Source organism: Elephas maximus, chromosome 7 (genome assembly GCF_024166365.1).
Source record: "Elephas maximus indicus isolate mEleMax1 chromosome 7, mEleMax1 primary haplotype, whole genome shotgun sequence".
In the NCBI taxonomy this organism is placed as follows: Eukaryota; Metazoa; Chordata; class Mammalia; order Proboscidea; family Elephantidae; genus Elephas; species Elephas maximus.
Genome location: NC_064825.1, coordinates 125,189,001 through 125,212,346, shown reverse-complemented (window position 1 = coordinate 125,212,346; position 23,346 = coordinate 125,189,001). Strand labels below are relative to the sequence as shown.

Below are 23,346 nucleotides of genomic sequence, written 5' to 3'. Positions count from 1 at the left end.
GGAAGATGTCAGACCTGGGGGTAGGGGTGGAGGGTCAAAGAACTGGGAGCTCCTGGAATTATTGGCTTCAAGTCTGAGAATCTTCTGCTTCTCTGAACTTGTTTCTTCCTTCCTTTCTTTCTATCTTCCTTCCTTCTGTCATTTATTTCTTTCCTCCTTCCTTTCTTTCTTCCTTTCTTTCTTAAGAGCTCAGAAAGTCCTTGGCTAACATTTGAAACCACCACCCATCTGTCAGCTTGTCTTACTGCGGTGGCTTGCATATTGCTGTGATGCTGGAAGCTATGCCACCAATATTTCCAATACCAGCAGGGTCACCCATGGTGAACAGGTTTCAGCAGAGCTTCCAGACTCAGACAGACTAGGAAGAAAGGCCTGGTGGTCTGCTTCCAAAAATCAGCCAGTGAAAACCCTATGAATCACAACAGAACATTGCCCAATATAGTGCTGGAAGATGAGTCCCCTAGGTTGCAAAACACTCAAAATATACAGTGGCTTCAACAACACACTCGAGCATACCAATGATGCGAAGATGGCACTGGACCAGGCATAATTTTGTTCTGTTGTACATGGCGTCACCACAAGTTGGAGTCGACTCAACGACAACAGGTATAATGGAAAAACCACTGGGCAGGGAGCTGGACGATATCTCAGCTCTGACACTAACTGGGAGACCGTCTGGCACATGGGAAGACATGGATCATGGAGTCCAGCAAGCATGGATCGCGTTCTGGTTCCGGGACCTACTGCAGCTCTCTGGGTCTGTTTCCTCATCCATGTAAAGGATACTATTCATCTCATAGAGTTGTTGTAAGGATTCAATGAGAAAAGCTCTTTATGCTGCTCCTGATATGTAATATGGAAACCCTGGTGGCATACTGGTTAAGAGCCAGTGCTGCCAACCAGTTCAAATCCACCAGGCGCTTCTTGGAAACCCTATGGGGCAGTTCTACTCTGTCCTATGGGTTCACTGTGAGTCGGAATCGACTCGACAGCAACGGGCTTGGTTTTTTGGTTTGGTTTAATATGTAATATGGAGCCCTGGTGGCGCAGTGCGTGCTATTATTATTATGTACTGTTACGATTATTACTAAGAATTATTTTGGGCAGACCAGTTCACCTCTGTGAACTTCACTATTGTCATCCAAAGAATCAGTCTTTTTTGTGTGTCGTTAAAAATATATGCCTTTACAGGAAGGGACAGGAAAACTGGAAAAATGGACACGGAGAATCGAGGTGGAAAGGGAAAGAGGCAGAGTGCTGACACAAAGCAGGGATTGCAACCAATGTCACAAAACAATTTGTGTATAAGTTTTTGAATGAGAAACTAATTTGCAATGTACACTTTCACCTAAAGCACAATAACTTTAAAAATATGTATACGTATATGCCTTTAGAAATATGTCCCAATAAGTTGAAATATGCTTCTGCTGTCCTTCTTCCTACCTAAAAGTCTTCTCTTCTCCATTTGCTTTGGCATCTGAACTTGTTTCAGACAAATGAGTCAGTTAGCATGAAGTCATTAATTTTCTTGAGCCAGACAGACGTGTGTCAGCCCTTCTCTGAGGGAGAGCAAGGTGCTCATTTCAGACCTCACCAAGAATACCCTCAAAGTGATCCTAGTGCAGGCCCTGCCTCCTCCTGGGGCTGTTTTGAAGTTCAAATGAGATGATAACGTTCTTCAATGCCTTTGAAATTGAAAGTACTAGTCAAGAGCTTTTTTTTCCAGTTGCCAATGAGTTGACCCCAACTCATGGCCACATCATGTATGTCAGAGTAGAACTGTGCTCCGTAGACTTTTTCGTTTGTTTGTTTGTTTTTTAAATTCTGCTTCCGGTGACAGTTTACAAAGCAAATTGGTTTCCCATAAAGTGTTTCATGACCTTGGTTTCATTCCCCACAATGTGTCAGCACTTCTCCATTTTTTTCATCCTGATTTTCTACCCCATCCTGCCTTCTCATCTTTGCTTTTGGACAGATAATGTCCTTTTGATCTTGTATAATTGATTGCTGTAAGGAGTATGTTCCTCTCAGGTGTTACTGTTTATCTTATGTGGCTGTCTATTGTTTGGCTAGGATCCGAGAATGGCTTCCTTTCCAAGTCAAAAGTGTGCCTTAGGGCCATAGTCTTAGAGGTTCCTCTAGTTTCTGTCAGACCAGCAAGCCTGGTCTTTTTTGTAAATTTGTTTTTTTGTTCTACAATTTTCTCCTGCTCTGTCTAGGACCCTCTGTTGTGATCCCAATCAGAGCAGTTGGTGGTGGTAGTTGGGCACTACCTAGTTCTTCTGGTCTCTGGGTCGTGTAGGCTGTGGTTTATGTGGTCCATTAGTCCTTTGGACTAATTGCTTCCTTGAGTCTTTGGTCTGTCCATAAGGTTTTCAATGACTGATCACCAGGTCTTTCTTCCAAGGCACCTCTGAGCAGACTTGAACCACCAACCTTTCAGTCAGGAGCAAACACATTAAATGTTTACACCACCCAGGGACTCCAAGGGCTAGGGGTATCTATTTCTTTCATTCTTAGAGAACACCTGGTCGGCAGCTGCAGTGGGACTAGAACCCAGGTCCTGACCCCCAGCCTAGGGCAAAGCAATTCTCCTAGTTACCTGGCAGAGTGCTTAACTATGTTGCACATCTTCAATTAAAAGGAGTTTAAGCTATTGCCTGGAAAAAGACTCTGCCATTGCCTATATTCAGCGATGAGGGAAGAACGTCTGTCAATCTAAGCGTGGCTCATAGGGGTGATAGGGTGGGCAAGGGCGGGAAGCAAAGAGATTGGGAAGAGCCAATCCATCCAGGCAACAGAGGGCGAGGGTCTAGATTCTAGAAGTAACAGAGTGGAGGGGACCAATCTGAGAAATGTTATTCATCTTTTGTTAGATTTAACTTTGTGTTTTGGAAACATTCAGACTTACACAAACGTAGAGAGAATGGTATGATGAGCCTCCATGGGCCTAGTACCCATATGCACCAGTTATCAACATTTCCCTCTTGAGAATTTGTAGAAGGGGAGATTGATAGGCCTTAGTGATTGGTTGGAGCCCTGGTGGTATAGTGGTTAAGAGCTCGGCTGCTAACCAAAAGGTCAGCAGTTCGAATCCACCAGCTGCTCCTTGGAAACCCCATGGGGCAGTTCTATCCCATCCTATAGGGTTGCTGTGAGTCGGAATCGACTGGATGACAATGGGTTTGTTTTGTTTTTTGGTAGTGATTGATTAGATGGTGAGGGGAAGTGGTGATGAGGGAATAGAGAGAAAATCGATAGGCCTTACTGATTGATTAGATGTGAGGGGAAGTGGTGATGAGGAAAGAGAGCCAAAAGAGAAGGAAGAACTCAGGATGACGGGGGTGTCTAGCCTGGGTCAGGTAGAGAATGTAGGAAGCCGAGCCAGTCTGGAGGAAGACAATGAGCTGAGTGAGCAGAGCCTGTCCAGAGTAGGGAGTTGTGCTCTCTGCACACCCACCTCCCAATTCCTTACACAGATATCTACTGAGTAAGCAAAGGACGTGGGTAGTGGGACCCACCAAGGACGGTTCTAGCCCCCTGCTAGGCTGGCCCAGTCTGAAGGCTGAGGCAGGTGAAGCTAGCTGAGCACCAGTTAGAGGACAGTGGTGATACAGTGGTAGAATTCTTGCCTCCCATGAGGGAGATAGAGAGACGGTTATTATAAAAGGGTGCTGTACCCAGAAAGGATATCGTATTGCCTGTAAATAGAATAGTCTGCTCACACAAAGGCTAGTTCATGATCAGTGCCCTTAAGGAACTTATTGCCTATGGGGAAAATGACTTGTAAACACCTCACAATAATCAGAGGCAGGGCAACAGAAAGGCTGAGGAGACTCCCCTGCTATTTGCTGTGATGGCTTGGACAAAGGAGCCACTGATTCTGACTAGAAGCATCAGGCAGGAGGTGAGTTACAAAGGAGGAAATGATTAGGGAGTGGGTTGGGCTAGAGAAGAAATGAGGAAAGGCGTAGAGTTGCAGCAGCAGATGGGTGTCTGGAACTGAAGGGTGTGGAGGGAGAAAGTAGCAGAGGAGGCTGGATGGAAATTCAGAGCTCCGTAATGGAGGACATCCAATGCCAGGTGGATTTGTGCTTACAGGCACTCCGTAGGCAGTGGGGAACCACTGTGGGTTTTTGAGGAGACATCACATTTTAGAAGACATCTGGGAGCAATGTGAAAAATGGATTGGATATCAGAAACTGAAGGCAGGATTAGTAGGGGGCCCTTGCAATGGCCCCTGGGTAGTGCAAATAGTTAACACGATCAGCTGCTAACTGAAAGGTTGGAGGTTCAAGTTCACTCACAGGTCCATTGGAAGGAAGGCCTAGTGATCTACTACTTCTGAAAAATCAGCCATTGAAAACCCTATGGAGCACAGTTCTACTGTGACACACACGGGGTCTCCATGAGCCCTAATTGACTTAACGGCAACTAACAACAATTTTCAGTCTCAGCTATAAGGTTGGTTTTCCTAGAGCGGAGAGCTCAAACGGATGCGACAGCTACTATTCGCCCCATAGCTCTGACAGATAGAGTTCAAATTTTGCTCCTGTTGTGGGTTGAATTGTGTCCCTCCAACCAAAAAAAAAAGTACGTATTGTAATCCTAACCCGTACACCTGCAGATGTAATCCCGTTTGGGAATACGGTTATCTTTGTTATGTTAATGAGGCCATATCAGTGTCCACTGGAAAAAAATACAGGTGAGTTGACCCGCTCCCTACCGCTTTCTTGAATGTAGTCTTTATGGAGGGGCCCCGGTGGCACAGTGGTTAAGAGCTCGGCTACTAACCAAAAAGGTCGGCAGGTCAAATCCAACAGGTGCTCCTTGGAAACCCTATGGGACAGTTCTAGTCTGTTTTATAGGATCGCTATGAGTCAGAATCAACTCAACGACAACGGGTATTAATCTTTCTGGAAGCAGATTACCAGGCTTTCCTTCCGAAGCACCACTGGGAGAGTTCCAACTATCAACCTTTAGGTTAACAACTTGGCTTGCGCCACCCAGCAATGTGAAGAATAAACCTAATCGCTTCTGAGTCATGAGGAGCAGCCTAGATGCAGAAACAAGCACAAACTGGTTGGCGGGGGGCCGGGAGAGATGCCACTGGAAGGTGGCCAAGGAACCAAGGAACACTGGGGCTATAGAAGGTGAGGATTTTCCTCCCAGAACAGACAGAAAGCCTTCCTATATAGCCCGTGCCCTGAATCCAGACTTCTAGCCTTCTAAACTGTGAGGGAATAAATGTCTATTCTTTAAAGGCACTCCCTCGTGGTACTCCTGTTACAGCAGCACTAGGAGATGAAGACTTACTAACTCATTAATAGCCTGCGTTATGCAGATGACACAACCTTGCTTGCTGAAAGTCAACAGGACTCGAACCACTTGCTGATGATGAAGATCAAAGATCACAGCCTCCAGTATGGATTACACCTCAACATAAAGAAAACAAAAATCCTCACAACTGGACCAATAAAACAACATCAATGATAAACGGAGAAAAGATTGAAGTTGTTAAGCATTTCGTTTTACTTGGATCCACAATCAACACCCATGGAAGCAGCAGTCAAGAAATCAAAAGATGCATTGCATTGGGCAAATCTGCTGCAAAGGGCCTCTTTAAAGTGTTGAAAAGCAAAGATGTCACACTGAAGACTAAGATGTGCCTGACCCAAGCCATGGTATTTTCTATCACATCGTATGCATGGGAAAGCTGGACAACAAATAAAGAAGACCAAAGAAGAAGTGACACCTTTGAATTGTGGTGTTGGTGAAGAATATCGACTATACCATGGACTGCCAAAAGAACAAACAAATCTGTCTTGGAAGAAGTACAACCAGAAAGCTCCTTGGAAGCAAGGATGGCGAGACTGCATCTTCCATAGTTTGGACATGTTGTCAGGAGAAGAACATCATGCTTCATAAAGTACAGGGTCAGTGGAAAAGAGGAAGGTCCTCAACGAGATGGATTGACACAGTGGCTGCAACGGTGAGCTCAAGCATAACAACGACTGTGAGCATGACGCAGGACCAGGCACTGTTTGTTTTGTTCTGTGGTACACAGGGTGGCTATGAGTCAGAACTGACTTGATGGCACCTAACAACAACAACAGGAAACAAAGACACTCCGCCTTCCCCCCTCTCAGTTATGGTAAGTTAGCTCTTTCCCCTTTGAGTCCAATCCTATTTGTGCGGTACCCCAGGAGAACCATGAAGTAAACAGCCTTGGCGGTGCTTGGGTGTCAAGGGAAGCTGGAGGAAAGAAGAGTGAGAGATTTATGCAGAGGTGCCCTCCTAGGTCCTACTGGAACACTGGACCTCCTAACCCTGTCTGCTACTGCACTGGAAGGCAGAGCTTCCCCGAAAGCTGGAGACCCAGTGAGGAGCTCTAGATGTGGGTGATCGTGGAGTCTTCTCAGGTTAGCACCAGGCAAATGGCAGCTCCAGAGGGGCAATGCTAAGGCTCTGGTATTGTTGACTTTAAGGCCCATGGGTCCAACTCGTGTCCCTGGCAAAGCTGTTTTGCGCTGGGAACCGTGTGAGGTGAGGACCACATTTTATTTAATAAATCTTCAGAAAGCAGTACTTCTCAGCCTTGGTTGCACGTTGGAATCACCTTGGGGAGCTTAACAACAGACTGATGTCTGAGCCCAACTCCCAGTGATGCTGGTTGAATTATTCTAGGTGTGACGTGGGTGGGCACTAGGAGTTTTAAAAGCTCACCACGTGATTCTAATGTGCAACCAAGGTTGAGCACCAATGCTCTAAAGGCCCAAGTACAAAGACCACGTCCCCCACAAGCAAAGCGGAAGCTGTAACAGAGGCAGATTAAAAACAGCTAAGGAAGCCCAGGAGCCCTGGTGGTGCAGTGGTTAAGAACTTGGCTGCTGACCAAAAGATAGGCAGTTTGAATCCACCAGCCATTCCTTGGAAACTCTATGGGGCAGTTCTACTCTGTCCTATAGGGTTGCTATGAGTTAAAATAGACTTGACAACAATGAGTTTGGTTTCTTTGGCTTTAAGGAAGCCCAAAGAGTTCCTGGGTGGCACAAACAGTTAAGCGCTCGACTCTTAGCCAAAAGATTGGTGGTTTGAATTCACCCAGAAATGCCTCGGAAGACAGGCCTGGCGATCTGCTTCTGAAAGGTGACAGCCTTGAAAACCCTATGGAGTAGTTCTACTCTGCCCACATGGGGTCGTCATGAGTTGCAATGGATTCAACAGCAACTAACAACAACAACGAGGAACCCAAGACTCCATAAAAGCCATGATTTCACTGGGGAAGATCATGGAGAAGACATATTCTCGGTGTTTCTTGTGGTCTAGAGCTATTAGCCAGGAGCTAGTCTGGTATGTGTGTGCACAGTGACACGAAGGCCCTGCCTTATGTGTCAGAAACATGGTTTTGTAATATACAAGATAGTTCCCCAAATGGTTGCGTTTTGCCAGTCAGGATGTGTGGGCTTTTCCCTCAGGTTGCTCCGTAACTGTTAGAAGGGGTGTGACCAAAACAAACCCTGTCATATCCTGTGGGTGTCTGCTGACTGCAGAAAGCTCCTGCTGACTTCAGCGTTTCTGGTGTCATAACACAGTCAGATGCGTCTCTTCAGGAGGTGAAATCTCCAGGCCCTTCTGTTTTGAAAATCCACGTGTGGCAAGGCTCTGACTCACTTCCCCGACTGCTTCCTGCATCAACAGCCCCAGCGGTTCCTCTCACTCCAGGGTTCAGTGAACAAGGTAGAAACTGTCATTCATCGTAGGAAGAGACTTGAATTTTAATTGACTCTCCCACTGTTGGGTGGGCAAGGGGGGAGCTTATGTAGGCAGCTTTGAGATCTTGGTAGGAAAGAACCGATGTAAATACAAAATGAGATTAACCCCAATTCAGACGTCTGTGGAGAAGGCCAGATCTATTCATTCAAAAGAAAGAAAGCAATCAGAAAATAGGCCACTTCTCCCAATTGTACAGCACGGTTGAATATTTGGCTGTGGGTGACTGTCACTAACTACCTTTTTTTCAGTCATTTGAGACACTGATTGACAGACACCAGGCATGTTATTAGTTGGCGTCAAGTCATGGCGACCTTAGGTATGACAGAATGAGACAGTGCCAGGTCCTGTACCATTTTCATGATATTTGATATGTTTGAACCCACTGATGTGTCTATGGTGTCAATTCATCTCACTGAGGGTTTCCTTCATTTTTGCTGACCCTCTAAGTAACCAAACAGGATGTCCTTTTCTAGCCATTGGCCTTTCCTGATGATGCCTCCAAAGTGAGCCTGAATCTTGCCATCCTTGTTTTGGTGCCCATTTTACAGATCATGAAATCAAGGCCTGAGATGTTCCCCGTTGCTCTCAAGTCAATTCCGACTCATAGCGACCCTACAGGACAGAGTAGAACTGCTCCATAGGGTTTCCAAGGAGCGGCTGGTGGATTCCAACTGCCAACTTTTGGTTAGCACCCATAGCTCCCTATAGCTCTTAACCACTGCACTAACAGAACCCTGATGGTGCAGTGGTTAAGAGGTTTGGCTGCTAACCAAAATGTCGGCAGTTCGAATCCACCAGCCGCTCCTTGGAAACTCTATGGGGCAGTTCTACTCTGTCCTACAGGGTCACTACGATTCGGAATTGACTCCACAGCAACACGTTTGGTTTTGCTTTGGTTTTAGAGAGGTTCAGCCTGTCTGAGGCTCTCATGCTAGTAAGTAGCTGAGCAGAGATACGAACCCAGGCCTGAGCACAGAGCCTGCACTCTAACCACTGTGTCACACTGTCTCTCCTAAAGTATGTTACACCTTGGCCCAAATCAGGTACAACTATAGGAAACTATGAAATACAGGTAACTGGAAAGAGAAAAATAAAAAAGTTGCAGTCAAGTCGATTCTAATTCATAGGGACCCAGTATGTGTCAGACAAGACCTGTGCTCCATAGGGATTTCAGGGGCTGACTTTTTTAAGTAGATCACCAGACCACCTTTCTTCCAAGGCACCTCTAGGTGGACTCAAAACAACCTTTTGGTTAACCACCAAGCCCATCAACATCTTTCACCACTCAAGGACTCCCCCAGGAAACTGAACTAGGTCAATTTTGAGAGTCCTTGTAACAACCTCTGCCATTGGACATCCAGCATGGCCTCAGTGTAACGACCCCTGCCATTGGACATCCATCAAGCCTCAGTGTAACAGCCCCTGCCATTGAATCCAGCATGGCCTCGATGTACCAGCCCCTACCATTGAACATCCAGCATGGCCTCAGTGTAACAACCCCTGCCATTGGACGTCCAGCATGGCCTCAGTGTAACGACCCCTACCATTGGATATCCAGTATGGCCTCAGTGTAACGACCCCTGCCGTTGAATCCAGCCTGGCCTCTACGTACCAGCCGTTGCCATTGGACATCCAGCATGGCCTCAATGTAACAACCCCTACCACTGAACCCCTCCATGGCTTCCAGGGGGACTCGGAATCGTGTCTGTGGTTCAGATACCTTACAGCACTGCTGGAGCCAAAGGACCTGAACATCTTACTCTGCAAAGAAAGTGCACCTAATTCATCAAGGCTTGGTGTGTGCCAAAATTCTTTATTAAGTGGATACTCAGTTTACTGTAGCACCGCATCCCCTGGTCCAGCCAGACAGCAGGACGCTCGGCACTGTTTGGCAGCTTCTCTTAGTCCCTATTGTGTAGCGGAGCCCAGGGCCACTGCAGGATGACTGCCTCCCTGGAGCCTGGCTGCTCTGGGGCCTTTGTTCTTTTTTCCCAGGACCCACTGTTCTCAGATTCCCTTCTTTCTACTTCCTCTTCGTGTTCTTACCCCATCTTTGTTACTGTTCATTATCTTCATGTTTTTCCCCATCCTTCTCTCTTGTCTCCAGCTTTTACTTCTTATCCTCACTACCTCTTCCATTCTCATGTTGGAATGACATCTTATCCCCTTGTTCTTTCTTTGCCCTTCTTTTTTTTCTAACAGTTAATCCTAAACCCGTATTAGAGCTGGTTCTGTGCAATGTCGCTTCTTCTCCTTCCTCCCCCGTCCTAATCACCCTCCCCCTTTAAGAAGCTCTCCGTCTGTGGCACCTGGGCCTCCCTGGGTCTTCAGGCAGCTCAGCGCCCCTGACAGTAGCCTTCCCCTGCTTTACCTGCTTCCTGTCGACTGTTTGGAGAGCCGAGGGAGGAGGACAGCCAGTTCTGGTTTGTGACCAAAAAAAAAAAAAAAACAGTTGCCATGGAGATGATTCCAACTCATGGTGACCCGAGCATCTCAGAGTAGAACTGTGCTTCATAGGGTTTTCAATGGCTGTGATCTTTTGGAATTAAATCGACAAGGCTTTCTTCTGAGGTGCCTCTGGGTGGATCCAAAGGGCCAGCCTTTCATTTAGTAGCCAAGGACTTAACCATTTGCTCCACTTGGGGACTCCTAGGTTGTGTGACAGATAACCCATTGCCGTGGAGTCCATTCCGACTCATAGCGACCCTATAGGACAGAGTAAAACTGCCCCATAGGGTTTCCAAAACTGTAATATATACAAAGCAGACTGTCACATCTTTGTCCCTTGGAGCAGCTGATGGGTTTGAACTGCAGACCTTTCAGTTAGCAGCCGAGTGCTTAATCACTGTATCACCAGCACTCCTTGGTTGTGTGACCCGTTAAAAAAAAAAAACCCGTTGCCATCAAGTCGATTTCGACTCATAGCGACCCTATAGGACAGAGTAGAACTGCCCCATAGAGTTTCCAAGGAGCACCTGGCAGATTTGAACTGCCAACCTTTAGGTTGTGTGACAGTGGCTCTAAATTGCCCTTTGATGTAATTTGATCAGATTTGAATGTAAGCAATAAAATAGTTCTGACTGCTGCTTGCTGAAGTTCTCATTGATTTCTCCAGGGAAGGTGACTATGTACAAGCCTTTGCTGGCACCTCTTTCATTTCCTGGGAATCATTTTATTCAGCTCTTCCTCTTAACTCTTATTGCTTCATTTGGTGCTGTTTGACTTCTAATTAGTCTTTCCTCCCTGTCTCCGTCATGCCTTTGTTGTTGTTAGGCATCATCAAGTTGGTTCCAACTCATAGCAATCCTACGTACAACAGAACGAAACACTGCGCAGTCCTGCGCCACCCTCACAATCTTTGCTGTGTTTGAGCCCATTGTTGCAGCCACTGTGTCAATCCATCTCGCTGAAGGTCTTCCTCTTTTTCAGTGACCCTCTGCTTTACCAAGCATTTTGTCCTTCTCCAGGGCCTGGTGCCTCCTGATAACATGTTCAAAGTATGTGAGACAAAGTCTTGCCATACTTGCTTATAAGGAGCATCCTGGCTGTACCTCTTCCAAGACAGATTTGTTTGTTCTTCTGGCAGTCCATGGTATATTCAATATTCTTCACCAACACCATAATTCAAAGGCATCAATTCTCTTCAGTCTTCCTTATTCATCGTTCAGCTTTCGCATGTATATAAGGCGATTGAAAATACCATGGCTTGGGTCAGGGATACCTTAGTCCTCAAAGTGACATCTTTGCTTTTTAATACTTTAAAGAGGTCTTTTGCAGCAGATTTGCCCAATGCAATGCATCTTTTGACTTCTTGACTGCTGCTTCCATGGGTGTTGATTGTGGGTCCAAGTAAGATGAAATCTTTGACAACTTTACTCTTTTTCCTGTTTATCATGATGTTGCTTGCTGGTCCAGTTGTGAGAATTTTTGTTTTCTTTACATTGAGGTACAATCCATACTGAAAGCTGCAGTCTGTGATCTTCGCTAGAGAGTGCTTCCTCTTCACTTTCAACAAGCAAGGTTGTGTCATCTGTATATTGCAAGATGTTAATGAATCTTTTTCCAGTTCTCGTGCCACATTCTTCATATAGTCCATCTTCTCAGATTATTTGCTGAGCATACAGATTGAATAAATACGGTGAAAGGATACACTCTGACACACCTTTCCTGACTTTAAAGCACACAGTATTCCCCTTGTTTTTGTTCGAACGACTGCCTCTTAGTCTACGTACAGGTTCCTCATGAGCATAATTCAGTGTTCTGGAATTCCCCACACATTTGCCGGTTTGTTGCACCGTGGTGGCTTTCGTTTTGCTCTGATGCTAGAAGCTATGCCACTGGTATTTCAAATACCAGCAGGGTCACCCATGGTAGACAGATTTCAGCAGAGCTCCCAGACTAAGACAGACTGGCAAGAAGGACCTGGCGGTCTACTTCTGAAAAAAATTGGCCAGTGCAAACAAGGGCCTCTAGGCAGCAGGAAAACAGAGAACTTGACAGGATGGTGAGGGATTGGACGCACTTGGGCGTCCCTCTGCTGGAAGTCTTTTCCTTTGCAATACCCAGAGAGGAGGCCTAGGCTGGTAAACCACAGACCAGGATGATCTGTATCTGGGCCCTGGGAACCCTGGAGGAATTACTTTTTTGACAAGATCAGAGGGTGTTGATGTTGACTGCACAGGTTGTGGCTCATGGTCCCACAAACCTTTCTCACCCTTGCTTTCCTGCTGAATTATACTCTAGTTGAAGCACAAGAATAGGGATTCAGGACTCGGGAGTGCCAGCTATGCCATCCTGGGGCTGGAGAGGTCCCGTTCCAGACCTCTCTTTGCCATTTTGTAACCAAACGCCGCTCAGGTTCTTGTCCTGTCCTATTAGCTGATGGAAATAAGATGGACACTAATTACAAGGGAAACAGAAGGTGGCAAGTTTATTGTCTGAACAGACAAGAAGCAACTGAGGGTCTAGCGACCATAAGACCATGCGCTCCCTATTTGAGGGGGTTGGGGAGCTTTTTATTTCCAATGGCATCAGGGGGTTGGGTTTGGTACCCAGAACTTTCTACCCTTAGCCCTCCCATGTCCACATTTGGAGGTCCAGATGTTAAATCATCTTCCGTCGGATATCCGTGTGGTAGGACCCCTTGCTTCTCAAATAGACTCAGGTGAAACCATGGCTGAGAAATATCTTTCCAGTGAGATGGATTGGCATGATAGCCACAGTGATGGACTTGAACATGCCGGCAATCATGAGGATGACACAGGACCAGGCAACATTTTGTTCTGAGGTACATAATGTCTCCACGAGTCAGAGTCAACTCGATGGCAGTTATCTATCTGTCTATGTATCTATCTGTCTATCTACCTACCTATCTACCTAGCTATATGATATCCCATTGTATTAATATACCACTATTTACTTGATGTACTCACACTTATATCTTTGCATACACTAGGTAGAGTTTCTCCAGGCAATATACCTAGAAGAGGTGTGTCCTTCTCAGAAGACAGCCATGGACTGTGCCCTGGGACACTTCACCTTTTGAACCAAAGAGAAGCTCTTACTGTAGCTGAAAATATAGTGTCTTGTGGAATAAGCTCCTTTAGGGCAAAAACTAGTTCTCCCTCACTTTGAAATCTCACAGGGTAAACTTCAAGAGATACTGGCTAAGGAGCCCTGGTGGTGAAGTAGTTAAAGCCATCAATTGTTAACCAAAAAGTCAGTGGTTTGAAACCACTAGCAGCTCTGCAGGAGAAAGATATGGCAGTCTACTTCCATAGAGATTTACCGCCTTGGAAATCCTACAGGGTAGCTATAAGTTGGAATGGCCTCGATGGCAGTGAGTTTGACTTAATGGATGGACCTGGCCCCTAGTTTAAGGCCCCTGGACTGGCATTGCCCAGCTTTGTGATCTTGGGCAAGCCATTGCCCTCCTATTCTGGGTCCCATCATCCCATTCCATGGCTTTAACTATCATCCGTGAGTTGATGGCCCCACACATACATTTCTAACCCTAGCCTCTCTCCTGAGCCTGACTGGTACGACACCTGCCTACCCAACAACGCTACTGGATGAGGATCTCAAACTCTGGGTCTTACTCTCCAAAGTCTGCTCTTTTCCCATTCTTTTCCAAACCAATATATGACATTGCCTTTTACCCAGTTGCTCATGCCAAAGCCTAGGCATCATCTTTGATTCCACTGTTCCTCACAGTCCATGCACAATCCATCAAATCCATTTGTTTCTACCTTCAAAACACATTGTGAATGTAACAATTTCTCACCAGCTCCAACACCACCAGCCTCCTACCCAGACTCCCAGCTCCCACTCCTGTTCCTCTATGAGCTGTTCTCCGCCAGCAGCCAGTTATAAAGCTGACCACATCGCTCCCTTGATTACAACCCTCTCATCCCACTTGGGGTGAAAGTCCTTATGTGCACAGTGTTGGTGTCTACCCTCACATCTCATTTGAAATCAGCAGCCATTGGTATGTAGTGAGAAAGTAATGATCTGGACTCAAAACAGCAGGCCTCCTGTCTGGACTCAGTCACTTTCTATGATTTATGAGGTCTTACGTCATAGCGTTGCTAGGATTCACTCAAATGACATCTGTACCAATGCTTTCAGAATTTTGATTGTTGGGTTATTAGCACCCGCCTTTGTGGCACTCTTCTCTTTGATGGTGAGAGGGGAGAAGACAGAGATAAGCAGACCAACGAAATGATGCCAAAAAAGCTCCAATATCCATTGCCTCTCCATTCCCCTCTCACTATGATCCTCCTCCTTCCCCTCTTCCTGAACTAGTTGCCATCAAATGGATCCCAACTCATGGCAACCCCGTGTGTGTCAGAGTAGAACTGTTGCTCCACAGGGTTTCCAATGACTGATTTTTCACCATGTAAATCATGAGGCCTTTCTTCCGAGTCACCTCTGGGTGGACTCGAATCTCAAAACATTTGGTTAGCTGCTGAACTCATTAACTGTTTGCACAAACCAGGGACTCCTCCCTTTCCCCAGTCTCACTCATTTGCTGTGTTGATCACTCACTTTTCAGATGCCAGGCTCCGTTGAAGACTCGTATGATGCCAGCCAGCAGCCCCCAGCCTGGTGTGTGAGATGTTCAATTACCATTATTACACAGTTAGAACCACAACCATCACACAATTATAACTGTGGAGTCAGTGCTGGGATGTGAACAGTGTGCTGAGGACTAGGCACAGCCTAGATTTATTAAACAGCATTAAATTAAATTCAATATACCAGACTCTCTTTTCTAAGCACAAATCTTTCATTGAAGTCTGAAAGTTACATGCCTATATGATGTGTCCACCATTGTCACCTCCAGGAAGCTTCCTGGGCCTCCACCCTTTGTTGTAGGGTAAAAACATCACAAAGTTTAGAAAAGCAAAAAGAGTTTTATTCAGCATATATTCAAAAAGGCAAAAGTGGGATGCAGACAAGCATGTTGCTAGAGCCGTGTTTGCCCGAGTCTAAGGAAATCGCAGAATAGATAGAAGTGGGAAAACGGAGATGCCTGCTGCCGCAGCCACGTCTGCCCAAGTCCAAGGAACCTTATAGAGTCATCGGTATAGATTAACATTACAAACGGGCAAGACCATTGAAAGCTTTGCCTTTTCACCGACTGGCTAGAAACTGTGATCCTACATCTTTCTTGACAATCACTGGCACCAGTTTCAGTCAGGACAGTCAGGAGGGTCTTCACCGGTCCAACAAATTTTCCATTCACTAAATGCTAACAGAAAAAGGTAAGAATGGAGGTCTTTTGTGTTCTGTTAGATTGGCTTATGTGAAAGGTTCCCTGAAAGATGCTTTCTAAGATTATCCTTGCTATTGTCTTTATACCTCAGGGCCCAGTTGATGTGTCCTTGTGAGTCCTTGTGAGCCCAGCTCCAGCAGGGTCACATCCTCTCTGCTTAGGGACTGGTAATAATGATTCCAATTTTATTTTCTAAATCATCCTCCAACTCAGACCACCATCGCACTCATGGTCTCAGAGCAAGTGTGCAATGGGTGATACGGGTGTGCCATTTCCTTGTAGAGAGCTGTTGCTACGCCGTGTGTAAGCCTAACATACAACATGACCCCTAAATGCACTGTATCCACCTCACCTGGTGCTCAGCAGGACAAGCGATGGGTTGTGATGCCAGAGGGAACATCGGATAAGTCAGCTCCATCCAAGACCGGTATGATGACCTCCAAGCTGAGACATTCACCTTATACCTGACTTTGGAACTTAACCCTCATTAAGGTGCAAACCCCTGGGAACTGAGTTTTGAGGGACAAATAGGAATTAGCCAAGAAGGTTGGCGAGACAGGAGCGAGGTGAGGAGGACTCCCCAGGCAGAAAGAACAGCCCATGAAGGGTGGTCTGGCGAATGCAGCTTGGCTGAAGCACTGGAAGGAGTTGAGAACCAGTGGGCAGACCCTGTAGGGCCTGTGTGCCATGCTGGGGGGTCTGAAGGTGCTATGGACAGTCAGTCTGGGGTAGGGAATGAATTCAGTGACCCTGAGTGGGAATCTTGGCCAGGCCACTTCTTGGCTAGTGTTGTAAGGGGGAGGGGGAGAGCTTGCACTTGGGAGGAAGAAGAGAGAGGTGGTGGTGATATTCCTCAATAAGATGGTCCCTACGTAGTTAAACCTTAAGCCAAGGAAGTGGTCCCTATAAAAGTCCCTAACTTGATAGGATCTCTAACTTGGTAATTAAACAATAGGCCAAGGAAATAGTCTCTACAGGAGTCCCTGACTTGGCTGTTAAACATTAACAGGGAGAGATAAAACAAAAAGGGTATAAAACCCTAAGAAAACGACTATCGGGCACTCAGGCTCTCTCTCTGAGTAGCCCGCTTGACGCTCCCTAGTCAAGTGTACTTTTGCTACCTAATTAACTCTGCTAGCTAATAAACCTCTGCTCGCTTGGCACTATTTGTCTCAGTGTTTGAATTCTTTCCTACACCGACAAGAACCGAGGCTATTCTCCGGTAACAGTGTGACTCCTTGCAAATTGTTCAGCCTCTTTGATCCTGTTTTATCATCTGTAAAACCAACAGAACACTTCCTAGACTTGTACAGAGAGCTAAATGAGATCAAGCATGTAAAAATCTCCTGGCCAAATATTTTGTTGTGTATATTTCCACCACAATAAAATTAAAAAAAAAAAATTGCCTAGTACACTACAAACTTCCATAAATGACAACCACAATCCTTTCTGTTGTTGTTAGTGTTGAAGGCATTCACCCAGGGGAGCAACAGACTTCTTTCCAGTTCATCCCTGGGTGCAGAAAGAGGAAGGATTTGTAGCCCCGGGGCCCCTTAGGCAAATCCTTTCTTGGCTGATCCAACAGAAGGTTCCGGGAAAGCCAGGAGGCTCCGCGGGTGGTGAGGATTTCCCAGTAGCTCGGCCTCCCTGGGAGCCAGAGGGAAACCCATAAAAAGCCTTCTCAGAAGCCAGGTGCTCCCACCAGGCTGATCACTCCCACAGCATCAAGGCACAGTGGTTGGCACCTGGACGAGCCCCCTTACTACCCCAGCAGCAGGAAGCCAGCAGGAGGGGCTGATGGCAGAGCCTAGAGCTTGGCTCCTTTCTTTCCTCTGCAGGGCTGCAGCAGTAGCTTCCTCCGATTCATTCTTGTCGCCCACCCCACCCCCGCCCCCCACCAGACCTGGCTCTTGGGAATCAACGTGGCTTTGGGCTGCTTTCAGCGCTCCAGGGTTTGGGGTTTACATTTCCAGGGAGTGGTGGGAAGGATTCCCTCCTGTTAAGTTGGAGGCTTACAGGATGGGTACTAGCTGATTGCTGAATACGAGTCAAAGGCTTTTGCTGCTCGCTTCCCAAGACTCCTCACCTACCAGGATGACTCATGTTTCCAGGAAGAGGCTCTGAGACCAGGGGACTGGGGACAGCAGGTTCCCTGTGAATAGAGTGTCTTATTCATGAATGAGGATTCAGAGCACTGGCCCTCTGTGGTCACATGGAGGCCCAGGTACACACAGGCAGTTAGTGGCAGAGCCGGGACAGGAGCCCAGTCTCCTGAGTCACTGCGGATGGCTGTTGCCACCAACACCCCACAACCACTGCTGTCACTGTCAGAGGGAGCTCCCCGGCACTTGGTTTGGAGAAGCCATCTTCTGGATCCTCATGTAGCCAAGGCCTAGGTCTGGGGCTGGGAAAGACCCTCAGGCTGTAACGGAGAGAGTAAGCATCAGCCTTACCCAGAGATTCAACTGCCGAAAACTCCACTAGCTCCCCCCCTCCCCAAGTTCAAGCCCCAGGCAGACAGATCTTCCTTCGTCTTCCCCCTGTATCTCTAGCTCCAGGAGATAAGAACCTGGATCTGCACCAAGGGCTCCAAAGGCAGACCCCCTTTTTAGGAAAAAATAAGGACTTTTTTGTCTCTAAAAAAAGATTGGTGTCAAGTTAGGAATGCGTTCAGCTGCAAGTAATAGAAAACCTGACCAACAGTGTCTTAAACAAATGTTGTTGTTAGGTGCCGTCGAGTCAGTTCCGACTTATAGCAACCCTATGTACCACAAACCGAAACACTGCCCAGTCCTGCCCTATCCTTACAATGGTTGTTATGCTTGAACCCATTATTGCAGCCACTGTGTCAATCTATCTTGTTGAGGGTCTTCCTCTTTTCCGCTGACCCTGTACTTTCCCAAACATTATGTCCTTCTCCAGGGACGGATCTCTCCTGACAACATGTCCAAAGTATCTAAGAAGCGTCTTATGCACTTAAGCAAATAGGAGTTTATTTTCCTCACATAAGAACATGACAGGACTCTGGGATGTGGTTTCTCTGGTTCACTTAGCTGCCCCCTTATGATCTCAAGAAGGCTGCAGCAGCCCCATATAACACATCCTTATACCATGGTCAGAAGCAGGAAGTAGGGCAAAGAGTTTCTTCCCCCAGGTTCTCCTTATCAAGAAGAAAATACTGTTTCCAAGAATACAACAGCTGGCCTCTCATCATATCACTGGCCAGAAAGGGGCTGCACAGTCTTCCCCACTGAAGTCAGAAAGCGTATATCTGACCATCCCAGGCTTTCCAGTGAGAGGAGGACAGAGATAAAAGTTTCAAGAAGGACTTTGGGTTAGCCAACTGTTATAGATTGAATCGTGTCCCCCAAAAACGTCCGTTTAAATTTAACCCCTATACCTGTGGTTATAGCCATATTTGGAAATAGTTTTTCTTTGTTATGTTAATGAGAGCGCATTAATGTAGAGTGTGTCTTAAGTCAATCTCTTTTGAAACAGAAAAGAGATTAAACAAGCAAGTGAGCAAGCAGAGATGGGGGAAGAGAGATCCCATACCACGTGAAGATTGCCCAGGAGCAGAAGCTCAAAGAGACAAGAACCTTCCTTCAGAGCCAACAGAGACAGAAAGCCTTCCCCTAGAGCCTGCACCTTCATTTTGGATTTCTAGCCTGCTAAACTGTGAGAAGCTAAATGTCTGTTTGTTAACACCGCCCACTCGCATTTGTGTTATAGCAGCGCTCAATAAGACGCCAAAGCACCTGCCACAATCGACCACCTCAGGAACTGCTGGTTTTGAACTAGACATGGGTACAAAATTCATACCACTTTCTAGAGAGGGGGCCAAAGATAGGCCTATAAGGCTGAGAAAAATCTTCTGGTTTTGGCTGAAGAAGAGCTGAACCCTATACGTGTGTGGCAGAAAACGTCCTGATGGGACATCACCTTCAGGTGGTGTTTCAGCTCTGCCACTTACTATGTGGCCTTGAGCAAGTTACATAACCTGAGTGTCAAATGGGCTCATTGAAAGAAAGGAGATAATGGATACCCCCAATTAGCACAGTATGGGGCTGGTAGTCAGTCATTATTATCACCATTATTTTTTAAATTTTTAAAAAATTATTATCCAGTAAAGCTGACTTTTTTGTTGTTGTTATTGTTCTTTTGGTGTACAGTTCTATGACTTTTAACCCATGTCTAGATCCATGTAACTATCATAACCAAGATACAGAACAGTTTCATCATTCTCCCAAAACTCCCTCATGGGATGGATTCCTTGAGAGAACGTCCCTCTCCTCAATCACAACACCTGACAACCACTGATCTGTTCTTTCCATATATAGTTTTTGGAAACCCTGGTGGCACAGTGGTTAAGAGCTATGGCTGCTAACCAAAAGGTCGACAGTTTGAATCCACCAGGCGCTCCTTGGAAACCCTACGGGGCAGTTCTACTCTGTCTTATAGGATCGCTACGAGTCGGATTTGACTCGACGGCAACAGATTGGTTTGGTATATATAGTTTTGTTCTTAAGAATGTTATATAAATGGAATCTTGCAGTATGTAACCTCTTGAGGCTCTTTTGCTCAGCATCATGCCTTTGTAATTCATCCAAGGTGTTTCAATGTCAATAGTTCCTTCCTTTTTATTGGTAGTATCCCATTGTATGGATATACTATCACCATTCACTTTTTAAATATAAGAAAAATTCACATACCATGAAATTCACCATTTTAACCATTTAAAAGTATATAATCCAGTGACTTTTAGTACATCTACAATTTTGTACAATAGCTATCACTAAAATTTAGTTCCAGAACATTTTTATCACTTCAAAAGGAAATCTGTACCAATTAAGCAGTCACTCCCCTGTGTCCACTCTCCCCAAACCGTGGTAAACACGAATCTGCTATCTCTACGGAATCGCCTATTCTGGGCATTCCATGTAAATGGGATCATACAACCTGTAACCTTTCGCATCTGGCTTATTTCACTTAGCACAATGAAGCCAAGGTCCACCCATGTTGTAGCATGTGTCAGTACTTCATTCCTTTTTATGACTGAATAGTATTCCATCATACGGATATGAGCCCTGGTGGCACAGTGGTTAAGCTCTGGACTGCTAACTGAAAGGTCAGCAGTTCAAGCCCACCAGCTGCTCCCTGGGAGAAAGATGTGGGACAGTCTGCTTCAGTAAAGATTTACAGCCCAGGAAAACCTATGGGGCAGTTCTACTCTGTCCTACAGAGTCACTATGAGTCGAAATGTTTGGCTTGGGTTTTTTTTTTTTTTGTTGTTGTTGTTGTTAAATGGATATGCCACATTTTGTTTATCCATTCATCAGTTGATGGGCGTTTGGGTTGTTTCCACATTTTCGCTACATTGCCGTAGAAGTTTCTGTTTTAACACCAGTTTTCAATTCTCTTGGGTATATACCTAGGAGTAGAACTGCTGAGTCATAAGGTAATCTTATGGTTAACTTTCTGAGGAACTGCCAGACTGTTTTCCACAGTGGTTGCACCATTTTACATTCCTACCAGTAATATATAAGGGTTCCAACTTGTCCACATCCTTGTCAACACTTGTTATAGTCTGTATTTTTAATTTATAACAATCCTCGTGGGTATGAGTAGCCCTGGTGGCACAGTGGTTAAGAGATTGGCTACTAACCAAAAGGTTGGCAGTTCAAATCCACCAGCTGCTCCTTGAAAACCCTATGGGGCAATTCTACTCTGTCCTATAGGGTTGATAAGAATCAGAATCGACTCAACAGCAACAGGTTTGTTTTTTTTGGTTTTAATGATGAATGAAGTTGAGCATCTTTTTTATGTGCTTGTTGGCTGTTTGGAAACCCTGGTGGCGTAGTGGTTAGTTGCTATGGCTGCTAACCAAAGGATCAGCAGTTCAAATCCACCAGGCATTCCTTGGAAACTTTATGGGACAGTTCTACCCTGTCCTATAAGGTCACTATGAGTTGGAATCAACTTGATGGCAAGGGATTTTTATTGGCTGTTTGTATATCTTCTTTAGAGAAATGTCTATTCAAGTCTTTTTTCCATTTCTAAATTAGCTTGTTTGTCTATTTCTGGTTGAGTTGTAAAAATTGTAAGTATTCTTTATGTATTCTAGATACTAGATCCTTATCAGATATATCTTTCCCGAATACTTTCTCCATTCTATGGGTTGTCTTTCCCCGTTCTTGATAGTACCCTCTGATGCATGAAAGATTTTAATTTTGATGAAGTCCAGTTTATCTATTTTTTCTTTTGTTGCTTGTGCTTTTTGGTGTTATGTCTAAGAATCAATCATCAAATCCAAGACCATGAAGATTTACTCTTATGTTTTCTTCTAAGAGTTTTATTGTTTTAGCTCTTACGTTTAGATCTTTGATCCATTTTAAGTTAATTTCGTATATGGTGTGAGGTAGGGGTCTGTCATGGATTGAATTATGTCTCCCAAAAAATGTGTGTATCAATTTGGCTGGACCATGATTTCTGGTATTGTGATTTTCCTGTCTCTACAAAACTATAACTATGATGCTAATCACCGATATGGTGCGCACCGAGGATTGGGGAACACCGTGATCCATGGCTCTTCCCCCGCCATTGGCAACAGATGCCCCTCCCCCCCGCCCCATCACTGTAGGAAGGGGAAGCAGCAAAAAGGCAGGGAGCGGGGGGCTACGAGGGGCTCCAAGGGCAAAGAGGAGCGCGGTGTTTGTGAGGCATGACTCAATCTACAAGATTTGATTGTGTCTTGACGCAACCTCTCAAGATATAAAAGAGAGAAGAGAGTAGAGAGATGGGGGACCTCATACCACCAAGAGAGCAGTGCTGGGAGCAGAGCGCATTCTTTGGACCTGGGGTCCCTGCACAGAGAAGCTCTGAGTCTGGGAGAAGATTGATGAGATGGCCAACATACAGAGAAAGTCTTCCCCTGGGGCTGACACCCTGAATTTGGACTTTTGGCCTACTTTACTGCAAATAAATAAATTTCTCTTTGTTAAAACCATCAATTTGTGGTATTTCTTTTATAGCAGCACTAAATAACTAAGACAGGGTCCAACTTCACTCTTTTGCTTGTGGCTATCCAGTTATCCTAGCACCATTTGTTGAAAAGACTATTCTTTCTTCACTGAATGGTCTTAGCACTCTTGAAGAAAATCAATTAACCATAGATGTGATGGTTTATTTCTGGACTCTCAATTTTATTCCATTGATCTATATCATTAACAGGAGAAAGAGCCAAATGAACACAGACCCAACTTCTTGAAAAGACAGATTTAATAAAGATATATTTTTAAAAGGCAGATTTAATAAAGCACAATACTCTTCTCACTGGACTGACCTGGGTGGAATTTTTTGGATTTGTGGTAGATTTTGAGCCAAACATCCTATCTGAACCTGGAGCATTGGTATGACCTATGTTTCTATTTTATTCCCAGAGGAAAAACTTTCAGGGGAGGTTGCCATACACATACTGAAAATTGCTTCTCCTTTTTCATCCCAAACATCTGTTCAAGTTAGATAAACACAAATTGTTGTTGTTAGTTGCCATTGAGTTGGCTTCATTCCGTTATACATGGCAAGCTTGTATATATAGAAGAAGGAAACATTGCCCAGATCTGTGCCAGCTTCATGACTGTTGGTATGTTTGAGTCCGTTGTTGTGTGGCTATTGTGTCAATCCGTCTCACTGAGGGTTTCCCCAGTTTTCATTGACCCTCCGCTTTACTAAACTGACATTCTTCTATACTGAATGGTCTTTATTGATGACGTGCCCAAAGTAAGCAAGCCAAA

The 23,346-nt window shown here is 45.4% G+C and overlaps 1 long non-coding RNA gene across 2 annotated transcripts; it reads left to right on the top strand.

Moving 5' to 3' along the window:
• The first annotated feature begins 513 nt into the window (after positions 1–513).
• LOC126080928 (uncharacterized) lies at positions 514–19,945 on the top strand. Of its 2 annotated transcripts, none has more exons than XR_007518263.1 (3): positions 514–757; positions 15,836–15,980; positions 19,052–19,945. It is a non-coding gene; the product is annotated as an uncharacterized LOC126080928 (long non-coding RNA). The 2 variants fall into 2 exon arrangements; XR_007518264.1 differs by having other exon boundaries at positions 516–606.
• The last annotated feature ends 3,401 nt before the right edge of the window (positions 19,946–23,346 follow it).